Below are 9,719 nucleotides of genomic sequence, written 5' to 3'. Positions count from 1 at the left end.
ATTTAGCATGTACCCAAGGCCTAGTGCCTGGCGTCGACGCCAACATGCCACTCTCCGAAGTACTGGAGCTGTTTTCGCAAGCAGGTGCTCCTGTGATCCACAGATGCAGTACGCTCATAGTGGGCTACTTTCTGGTGCACTTCCCCGCACTGAGAAGTGACACCGACGTGTGCAGCTGTTACTTGCTCTAAGGTTCAGGAATGAGAACACTTTGATAGAGAAAAATGTCTATTCCTGTAATAAGAAGGAAATATAACAAAGCTGTATTGATTGATATGTAGGGTGTAACGTTCCAAAACCACCATATGAATATGAGAGACGCCGTAGTGGAGGGCTCCGGAAGTTTCGACCACCTGGGGTTCTTTAACGTGTACTCAAATCTGAGCACACAGGCCTACAACATTTCCGCCTCCATCGGAAATGCAACCGCCGCAGCCGGGATTCGAACCCGCGGCCTGTGGGTCAGCAGCCGAGTACCTTAGCCACTAGACCACCGCGGCGGGGCGAGAAGAAACACCTTGGCAGATACGTTCTGTGCAGGGAGACACAAAGTATGAAAATAGTGCTGTCAGCGGCCCAATCAACTAAGACTATCAATATTTTAGTAATTGAAATAAGCTGGTATGTCTGCATTGAAAAGCTAGATGCTGTCGTGTTTTTTGCATGGTTCCACTTGTAAAGTTATTTGAGCATGTTTATGCTCCTAGATAACCCGTTCCAAAGTTCAATTTGATTTTCATATTTACGCAAGCGAAGCAGTGACGATCAGCAAAATATTCTCTGGTCGGACAAGCAGTCAGTTCTTGCTGTCGACAGCCAATCGTTAAACGGTAATCATTATTATGGTAGCCAACGCCATCGACCTATGGTCAGAATAAATGCATCCAATCAGGGAGTCGGTGCAACTGCTCACTGTCCAGCATGACGCAAGCCGCAACTAAACTTTCCAGCAGGAAGTTTGAGCACAGGCATGCTTGAATTATTATGAGTGAAGTTATGTAGAAATCAGGCTGGCTCAAACATTTGCCACACACATCACCACCTGCTGCGGTCGGTAATAAGTTAATATTGAATCTTACTCAACGGCACTGCTGACAGTTAAAATTATTGTCTTATATGCGTTCCCCTGGATACATAGATATCTGCAAGGATGGCTTTACTACATACATAACCTTCAGTGCTCACTTTTTTAAAGAAAAAACAAAAAGTTAATTTTGTACATCCTGAGGATGTGTGCTCCTTGAATACAGCTTCCAGGTGGCTCTTGCCTTGCTCTCGAAAGCCTTCAAAAAGCTGTTTCGTAATTTCGCATCAGATCACGTTGTGAAATGACGCCTTGAACAGTGTTAAGACTTGGATGTGGGGTGATAGAAACCTACAGGTGGGCAAACTGCTTCTGTTTCAGAAGGGTGTTTGCGTGCTCTTTCTGACCTACTTCGAAAAAAAAAACACCGAATGAGAATTTCTTTGCGTCGTACTTATACGGCGAAAGCTTTTATGAGATCACTTTTCAGGTCACGCGCAGTTGCATGTTGTCCGCCGCCGCCACTGGTGTCCGTAACCATATCGCGCGAAGTTAGAAAAAAAAGCTTGCACCAATGACACAGTGTGGCTTGAACCCGGGTGCACTGGGTGCCAGCTCATTATTCTACCACTGAGTTACGCCGGAGCTTGTAACATGTTGTCAAACATGCCTTAGTCAGGCATGACCTAGCACCAATAGCTCAGTGGGACTCGAATCCGGGTCCGCTAGATGCCAGCCCCGTATTCTTCCACTGAGCTACACCGGCTTTTTTTGCTTTATTGCCTGTTAAGAGGCGCGTACATCAAACGACAAGCACAACAGCAACAAGAAGTAACAGTTCGACACAAACTAAAATTCCCTAAAAGCTCCCAAGGGCACTACCCTCGACAACCACTCAGGTGCGATCTTTTCAGTTTTTTGCAGTTCAACAAACTTGGTCATACATTCACGGAAATACATTCGTGCAGGCCGTGCATCCTGATCGCAATAAAAACCCACCATACAAGCGCGCCATAAACAGTTAAGGCCACATATCAAGATAAAATCAAAAGGCATTCCCTCAACGTCCACTGTTGGCAGAAACCTTATACCACAAGAATATAAAGGTAATTACATCTTTAAGGTCCTTTGAAGTATGTCCCAAAAATATGCTCCCTCCCAATAATGTAAGAAGACATGGTCTATAGTTTCTGGTATTTCACACATAAGGCAATGTGTCCCCCAAGGGGAGTAAAAACCACGGTCTGCTTCAAATGTCCTGACAGATATTGTACCCATGTGAAGCTTAAAAAAGAAGAACTTTGCGGCAGGACACATTCCCATTCTCTTCAGTCGTTTAAGAACATCTTGCCCTTGACCTCCAGTGTACATGGCAATGTACAAGCGTTCAGGTAAAACAACATCTAACACATCTTTCTACAAGTTTTTTCGAGTCACTGAAAACAAGTATTCATTGAAAATCTAACAGTTAAAAAGCGTACGCATAGAATGAATAGAAAATGGTCAACATAAAACAACCTCTTCAAGATTCCCGCGGACAGCAACGGTCATGTCATTCGTGCTAATCACATATCCAGGTAAAGCCGGCATCAGTCTCAGTAGGCACACTGTACGTAAGTAAGTAGTGGGTGACCACACCTGTCAAGTACCTAGGGGTGCCACGAGAATATTATAAAGCTAACAAGAACTACTGCAAAAACAAGCGGAAAAATCCGTTCGAAAACCAATAGACGCAATGGTAATCATCTGTCAGTGTTTTCGAGGGCGACTGTCTGTAATCTTTTCTTAGCCTCAAGACCTTTATATGTGACGATATTATTTCATTGTTCCAGGGCAAACATACAAAAGCTTCATCGCATCTTCGCAGTGTTCGTGTGGGCCTCCAACTGGAAGAGATGCATAATCTGTTTCGAAGCGTGAAACACGGAGGGCTGGCTGGGAACGCCACACCTTTTCAAACGCCAGGTCCTAAAGAGGTTCCTTTTTTTTCGCTACACAAGAGATCCTTACTTACGCACTGAGCTACACCAGTGTTTTGAATGTTGTTAAATTTGCCTTAGGCAGGCTTGATGTCGGGAAAGCTATCACGTTATTACGACTTATGAAACGTTTGACAACAGCGAAAGAACAACCAGTCATCGCACAATGCGAATAGCGTAATGAGTGGGCCGTCACATGCTTCAACATGATACGAAGTCTTGTTCTTGTTTCCCTAATAATGGTGGCGCATACCCACTTCATTGTTACATCTTCATCGTTGTCAGCCACAGCATGGACAACTGGCACGAAATTCCTAGGAAACGTTCACGCTTTTCAGAAGAATGGCAAAAATAGCATAGGGAATGCTGGCCTACTCCCCAAAAGCTTATTAATATTGCCCTACTGGGTACCAAGCAAGTGTGCTTGCCATAGTTAGCCAATGAGTGTTCTGAAAAGGCTCTGAAAGGCCACTCTTCTAGCTTTCCCTTTGAGTGTGCGGCTCCTACCACGCACGCCTGGCGTTTTTTTCCTTATTATGTTAGCAAGGGTTCTTTCTAGCTAACAGGAAAATCCACAGTCCTGCCACAGAGACGTTGCAAGAGAGCGTATCACTAGAAAGCGCAGGAAGTGGTCACAATGGTTTTCTGTTTGTTTGGAGCTTTCGTTTGTGCAGTTCTTTTCAGGGACCGATCATTGAGAAGGGAGAAAGACTATGCCATGTGGAGCATTTGATGTTCGGCGGTGGTGGTGACCACCCACCACCGAGCCCCACAGGGGGATACAGGGGGACGCTACAAGGTAGAACAGTTAAAGGTGCCAGTCATACATTGCCGCTATAACGAAGTTACCCAAGCTTGGGTAACTTCACAACATTATTTCTTGGCGGCAGAAAATTCGGAATTTAACGGAAAATAGATGATGACAGAATAGATGAAAAAGTAAAAAATAAAGACGAAGATGAGAGATAAAGGAAAAGCTAATTGATGTGCAGTTTGCAATGAACCGGAAGCAATAGATCACTTCACACAATCCGCTGCTTCGGCTCACAGCGCTGAATAATTCTGGAGAGACCAATAGGTATGCTCCGATTGTCAGGTACTACATCCACCCTTTTATTTTTTGGAGCCAGTCAGTTGGGTGCGGGCCGCAGTGCTATTCTCTCAGCGCTACATAAATTCATTCAGGCGAACGGAAAGATACCCTGCTAGTGGTACTTACTGCCAGATATATCGAATTCTTTGTCCCCCTTCTTCAGTTTTCCTAATTTGTTATATATATTCAGGTTTATTGAATTCTACACTTTTCACGTTTTTTCAAAGGAACATTAATTATTGTTCTTAACTAACTTCCCTGTTTTTTAACAAGCGTTGTACAAAAGAATTTCCCTTATAATGTACAGTGTGGTCAATCCTCCTTGTGGGTATGAGCCAAGATCTTCTAGGCAACAAGACAAAGAAAAGGCGAGCGCCAATTTCCCCTGGGTGGGTCAGCCCAGGGGTGCCGTCTACGTGAAGCCAGGACCAAAGGGTTGTGTTGCCTCTACCGGGGGGCATTAAAGGTTCAATCACTCGACGTTGGCTCAACCCCCAGGGTGCCCTTTTCCTCGGACATAGCTCAGCCATGCACGGATGGTTAGGCGCGGGAGGAAGTCGAAACCCCCCCCCCCCCCCCTAGCTCTGGTCCGCGGTGAAGCTACGCACCAAACGCATGTTTGCAGAGACGCCCCTACGGGACTGATGCTGCTCTTCTGAGGTCTTTTTGTCAACATATTATCGCAATGGCGTGCTTCACGTAACGTGAAGAGGGTACGTGATTGCAAAGGTGGCGGACTACCGCGCACTTTGTATGTGACAACCACTATGATAAATCAATCCTGAAAGTATCTCACACACAGACAGTGAGCGAGTAAGCAGGACGGCACTAGCGCTTTTCTTGCTTACGGCCTGTATAAGAGTGCGCCACTGCACAATCACTTCGAGCCAATAAGCCCAGGCCGCTTTAAAGTACTATCTTCTAAATGAAAATTTCTCGCGATTAATGTGCTATAACGGTTGTTGACATATGCATTTCTTGTCCGCTTTTCTGTAAATGAGGCTGGTAGCAGCTTCAGTTTATAGCTTGTGGCTCGGTCACTCAAGCAAATTTCTCTCTATATGTCTTTTGCGCTTCAATGTTTCTGATATGCACTAACTGTTATGTGCATGCATTGTGCTTTAGTATTACTCTCTCTGATTTCATAAGAAAGTGAACCTGAATTGCAGGAGCGCTTGCAGAGCAAGTGGGTTCCTGTCCCGAAAATTTACCAAGATGGTAAAAGCGACAGCTCAAATGAAGGGGAGCCTGCGGGAAAAAAGCGTAAAAAAGGTTTGTAGATCTGCAGTACACCAAAACCATGGTGCAAATGTTGCAAGAAAATTCTGAATCTTTGTTTAAGGTCACTGTTTTTTCACTTTATTTACATTTAAATCACAGAAGCAGCAACAAAACAGGAACAGTGCTACTGAAATTAAGTACAATAGAGTATTGCAAAATGCGCTTCGCGGTGCCCATGCAAGCGTCGAAAAGTCCCAGTGTCGGACTAAAAAGTGGCAAGAGTTAATCGACAATGTGCAAGTTTGCATGAGACGCAAGCTAATATTTGGTGGAAAGTTGTATGATGCTGTCATTACCAGTGTAGATGTTTGCCTATTGTTTGCTGGAGCGCAAGCAGAGCTATGCCAACCATGTGGAGTTGAGTAGCTCCGAGAGTGACCCGGACACCTTGTGCGTCCGAAGTGCAATGAGACAAATGGAGCAGGAAAAGAAATAGTGGCAATTGAGAGATGGTCAGCTTGAATAGGAGAGAGATTTCCTTAGGTAGAGGGTGGAAACCTTTCCATAGTGCCTTCCAGGCAAGATTTTTAATGTAAGTGGGACATTTGATTTCTAAATTGATACAGAAGCGAAGTGGGTGCACTAGTGGAAGCTTACCCTTTAACTGTGTTTCTTACAGTGTAAAAGAGACTTGCTACCTCAGTTCAGAGCAGCAACATAGATTGGATATTCTGTTATTTATATTGGGGTAAAATTTACTACTAACCGTGAGCTTATAAAATGTTTGCAAGCAAGTGAATGTAATATCTTTTTTAGACTATAGCACCAGGTAGAGCTGCTACGTCGTCATATACATGTGTGACCTCCAAAAAATGATATATTTCAGCCTCATTCATTTGAAGCCTGCGACGAGAAAACTTCAAAAGAGATGACATGCTTGGGGAACTGAAAGAATAAAAGGGAAACATCTTTTGGGAAACTGGAAGATGTTCCCAGTGCTGAAAATGCACGAGCTCACAATGAAAGTATCACACATAAAGAGCTGCCCATCCATGGTGTGCTAACACTTGTGGTCAACGTTCGTAGCGATGAAAGCCTAACCAGGGGCGCAATTCACTTCACTGATGATATTAAGTTGTTTGTGTGCATAAACAACAACACGAACATTAACACCAACCAATCTCCACTACGTCCTTGATAAGATACAGTTGTGGAGCCTTGCAAGAAGAGTGATGGCAAGAGATACTACTGCTGCGTCCACAACTGCGAGTCTGGTGACACCTCTGACAAGGAGGGCCTTTAGCTGTTTTCCATGCCAGAAAACGAGGAGCTCATGTCATTGTGGGACGAGCGGTTGCCGAAATAGACTACGACCGCAACCGGCCACAGAGTCCACGCGTCTGCTTCCGCCACTTTGAAAAAGCTGACTTTATGCGACGGCGGCAGAAGCTGCTTGGTCTTCGCAAGGACGCCATCCACTTGAAGGTTGAACTTCGTGATGACGAGCTGCGCATCAAGCAGGAAAAGTACTGAGCCTGCTGCCCCCACAGGGAAGTGCTCAAAAAGGCAAAAGAAAAAGATGCCTGGGCGAGCAGCAAGATAGTACAAAAAATATGTGTGTGCGTGTGTGTTATTATTTTTTTGCATAACAAAATTACAGCAGCGCGGAAGCAGCCCCTGACTTTTCGTACCAGGCGGATGGCACAGTGAGTTTATGCAAATTTTATGCATTTACAACTTGTATGATTTCTTAAACGGAAAGTTGATATTTCCTACATTTGATGCCTATTTATTTCCCTCTTCATCGTCCATTGATGTGAACTTATATACATTATTTGGCTGAGTAATGTATTGAGCTAGTCCGCTGTTGTGACTTCTTGATGCATATCATATTACGAGGTTCAGCACAGACTGGGCACCTACTTACTGTACTATAGTCCTTCTCGTAAGACGAAGCGCAACAAGAAATCATGTATACATTATGTTTTTATTTTTTCTTGCAGTTTCATTTGGCAAAGAAAATTGCGATTAGGGGCTATGGTGCAAGCAATTTTTTTGAAAAATGAGAAATCCGACACTCGTCTTAAGAGACATTGCATAGTAGATTTTCGGTCAGGACAAGAAAAGTGTGACGGGTATGGTTGTGCCAAGAAGAAAAGCCAAGCAGAGGTACCTAAAGACCTCCTGACCCCTGAGGAAGTTGCCGTCATAGCAGGTAAATATGTAGTGCGAAAAACCAACTGTTGCTTTTATTGGAGACTTCCACACTATTTATGGTTATCAGAAAAGTAAATAAAGTACACAGTTTCCATCAATACTTTTTTGCAGACTAGTTGGTTCATACTTGAAAAAATTGATTTGCTGCACAAACTTGAAGAAAAAAACAAGAGAGACAGGAAAGAGCGCAGACTACCAACTGTTTATTGTCGTTTTTGGAAGCCGATATATACGCATGCTATGCTGCGCTTCCACGATGCGCACAAAACCAAAGATGCCACAAACAAAGCCGACCGAAAACAAATCAAACCAAAATTGACTGCCACCACAATGACAAAAGTGAAAAATGGCAAAATACAAAAGTGATACCCATCACAATCTAAACTGGAGTGTGTACATAGGGCAGACGGGGCGTTGCCTCAACGAACGCTTGCGTGAGCACAGTCTGGCCGTAAAAGGAAAAAATGGAGGTCATTTAGATTTCCACTGTAGGAAATGCGGTTGCACCCCCCGGTTCGAAAATGCGTCAGTCATGGCTAAGGCACGTGAAAAGACCGAAAGAGAGATAATAGAAGCGTACTTTATCAGGCAATATAATGACAAGTGCATAAGCATGCCTTCAATTTCACTTTCGGACAGGGAAATGGTCTTCCTACATGGTCATGTGTAATGTTGTCGCTAACGCCTTGCAGTGCGTTCTCTTCCATTCCTCTTCTTTTGTTTCGTTCATTAGTGTTCATGTTTTATTTCCCATGTGACGCTACGTAATGTTTTTTAAGGTTTTATGTTAGTATAGTTTTTGACTCTCTCGGCGTACTGCTTCTTCGTGTTTCTCACGTAGGGCTGTTGGAGTGAATATAAAATGTTAATTTATTGTTTTATTTGGTGCTAAGCGCTATTTTTAGGGTTTTTAAACAAAAATGTCTAGAGTACGTTTTCATTCTTTCATGCCTTTGTTGATGCTTGGTGCAATAAATAATAAAAGATAAATAAAAACAGATGAGCGCGCACCTTGGGATTACGCAGTGTAGATTGTGATGGGTATCACTTTTGTATTTTGCCATTTTTCACTTTTGTCATTGTGGTGGCAGTCAATTTTGGTTTGATTTGTTTTCGGTCGGCTTTGTTTGTGGCATCTTTGGTTTTGTGCGCATCGTGGAAGCGCAGCATAACATGCGTATATATTGGCTTTCAAAAACGACAATAAACAGTTGGTAGTCTGCGCTCTTTCCTGTCTCTTTTTTCTTCAAGTTTGTGTGTGTCTTTTTTCTTCAAGTTTGTGCAGCAAATCAATTTTTTCAAGTTTCCATCAAGCTTGTGCTTAGTTGATTGTTGTGGGTGCCATTCTTGTGGTCCTACATTTTGATTTACTTTTCGCAGCCAATGTGAAGCAAGGGGATGCGAAAACGGGAGAAGACGTACAGGAGACATTAAGCAACATGAACAGCCTCCTGAACAAGAAAATTCAGGATTTCCTAAAATCCACTTGGCGAATGTGCCAATAAAGCCTAGTAGACGAGACATTTGTGTTTTGTGGTATCTATTAATCAATGTGGCCTGTTGGCTGCTGCTGTGGTCCCTCCCAGCATCAACTGATTTCAGTAGTAACTGAAAACAGTAGCAAGTAGTTCCAGCGCCTACTGATTCCAGCACCAACAGGGAATATGCTTATAAATCACTTGAACTGAGACCACTAGGAACCAGTAACAAAATTTTCACCTGGACTTCCATTTCGTCGCTGCGACGAAATAAGTATATCTATGGCGTCGGCAGAATTTTGCCTTGGGCGGCACCAATCCGTAATGGAACAAGGTGTGCTGCATCATCATCATCATCATCATCAGCCTGACTACGTCCACTGCAGGACAGAGGCCTCTCCCATGTTCCGCCAGTTAACCCGGTCCTGTGCTTGCTGCTGCCAATTTATACCCGCGAACTTCTTAATCTCATCTGCCCACCTAACCTTCTGTCTCTCCCTAACCCACTTCCCTTCCCTGGGAATCCAGTCAGTTACCCTAATGACCAGCGGTTATCCTGTCTACGTGCTACATGTCCTGCCCATGTTCATTTTTTCTTCTTGATTTCAGCTATGATATCCTTAACCCCCGTTTGTTCCCTAATTCACTCTGCTCTCTTCTTGTCTCTTAAGGTTACACCTACCATTTTTCTTTCCATTGCTCGCTGC

The 9,719-nt window shown here is 43.8% G+C and overlaps 1 long non-coding RNA gene across 1 annotated transcript; it reads left to right on the top strand.

The window, feature by feature from the left end:
- Positions 1-5,400: 5,400 nt before the first annotated feature.
- On the top strand, positions 5,401-9,057 carry LOC119185887 (uncharacterized). The gene is made up of 3 exons (XR_005111637.2): positions 5,401-7,023; positions 7,321-7,532; positions 8,915-9,057. It is a non-coding gene; the product is annotated as an uncharacterized LOC119185887 (long non-coding RNA).
- Positions 9,058-9,719: the final 662 nt, after the last annotated feature.

Source organism: Rhipicephalus microplus, chromosome X (assembly GCF_043290135.1).
Source record: "Rhipicephalus microplus isolate Deutch F79 chromosome X, USDA_Rmic, whole genome shotgun sequence".
Classification (NCBI taxonomy): domain Eukaryota; kingdom Metazoa; phylum Arthropoda; class Arachnida; order Ixodida; family Ixodidae; genus Rhipicephalus; species Rhipicephalus microplus.
This window is presented reverse-complemented; position numbering and strand designations above follow the sequence as displayed.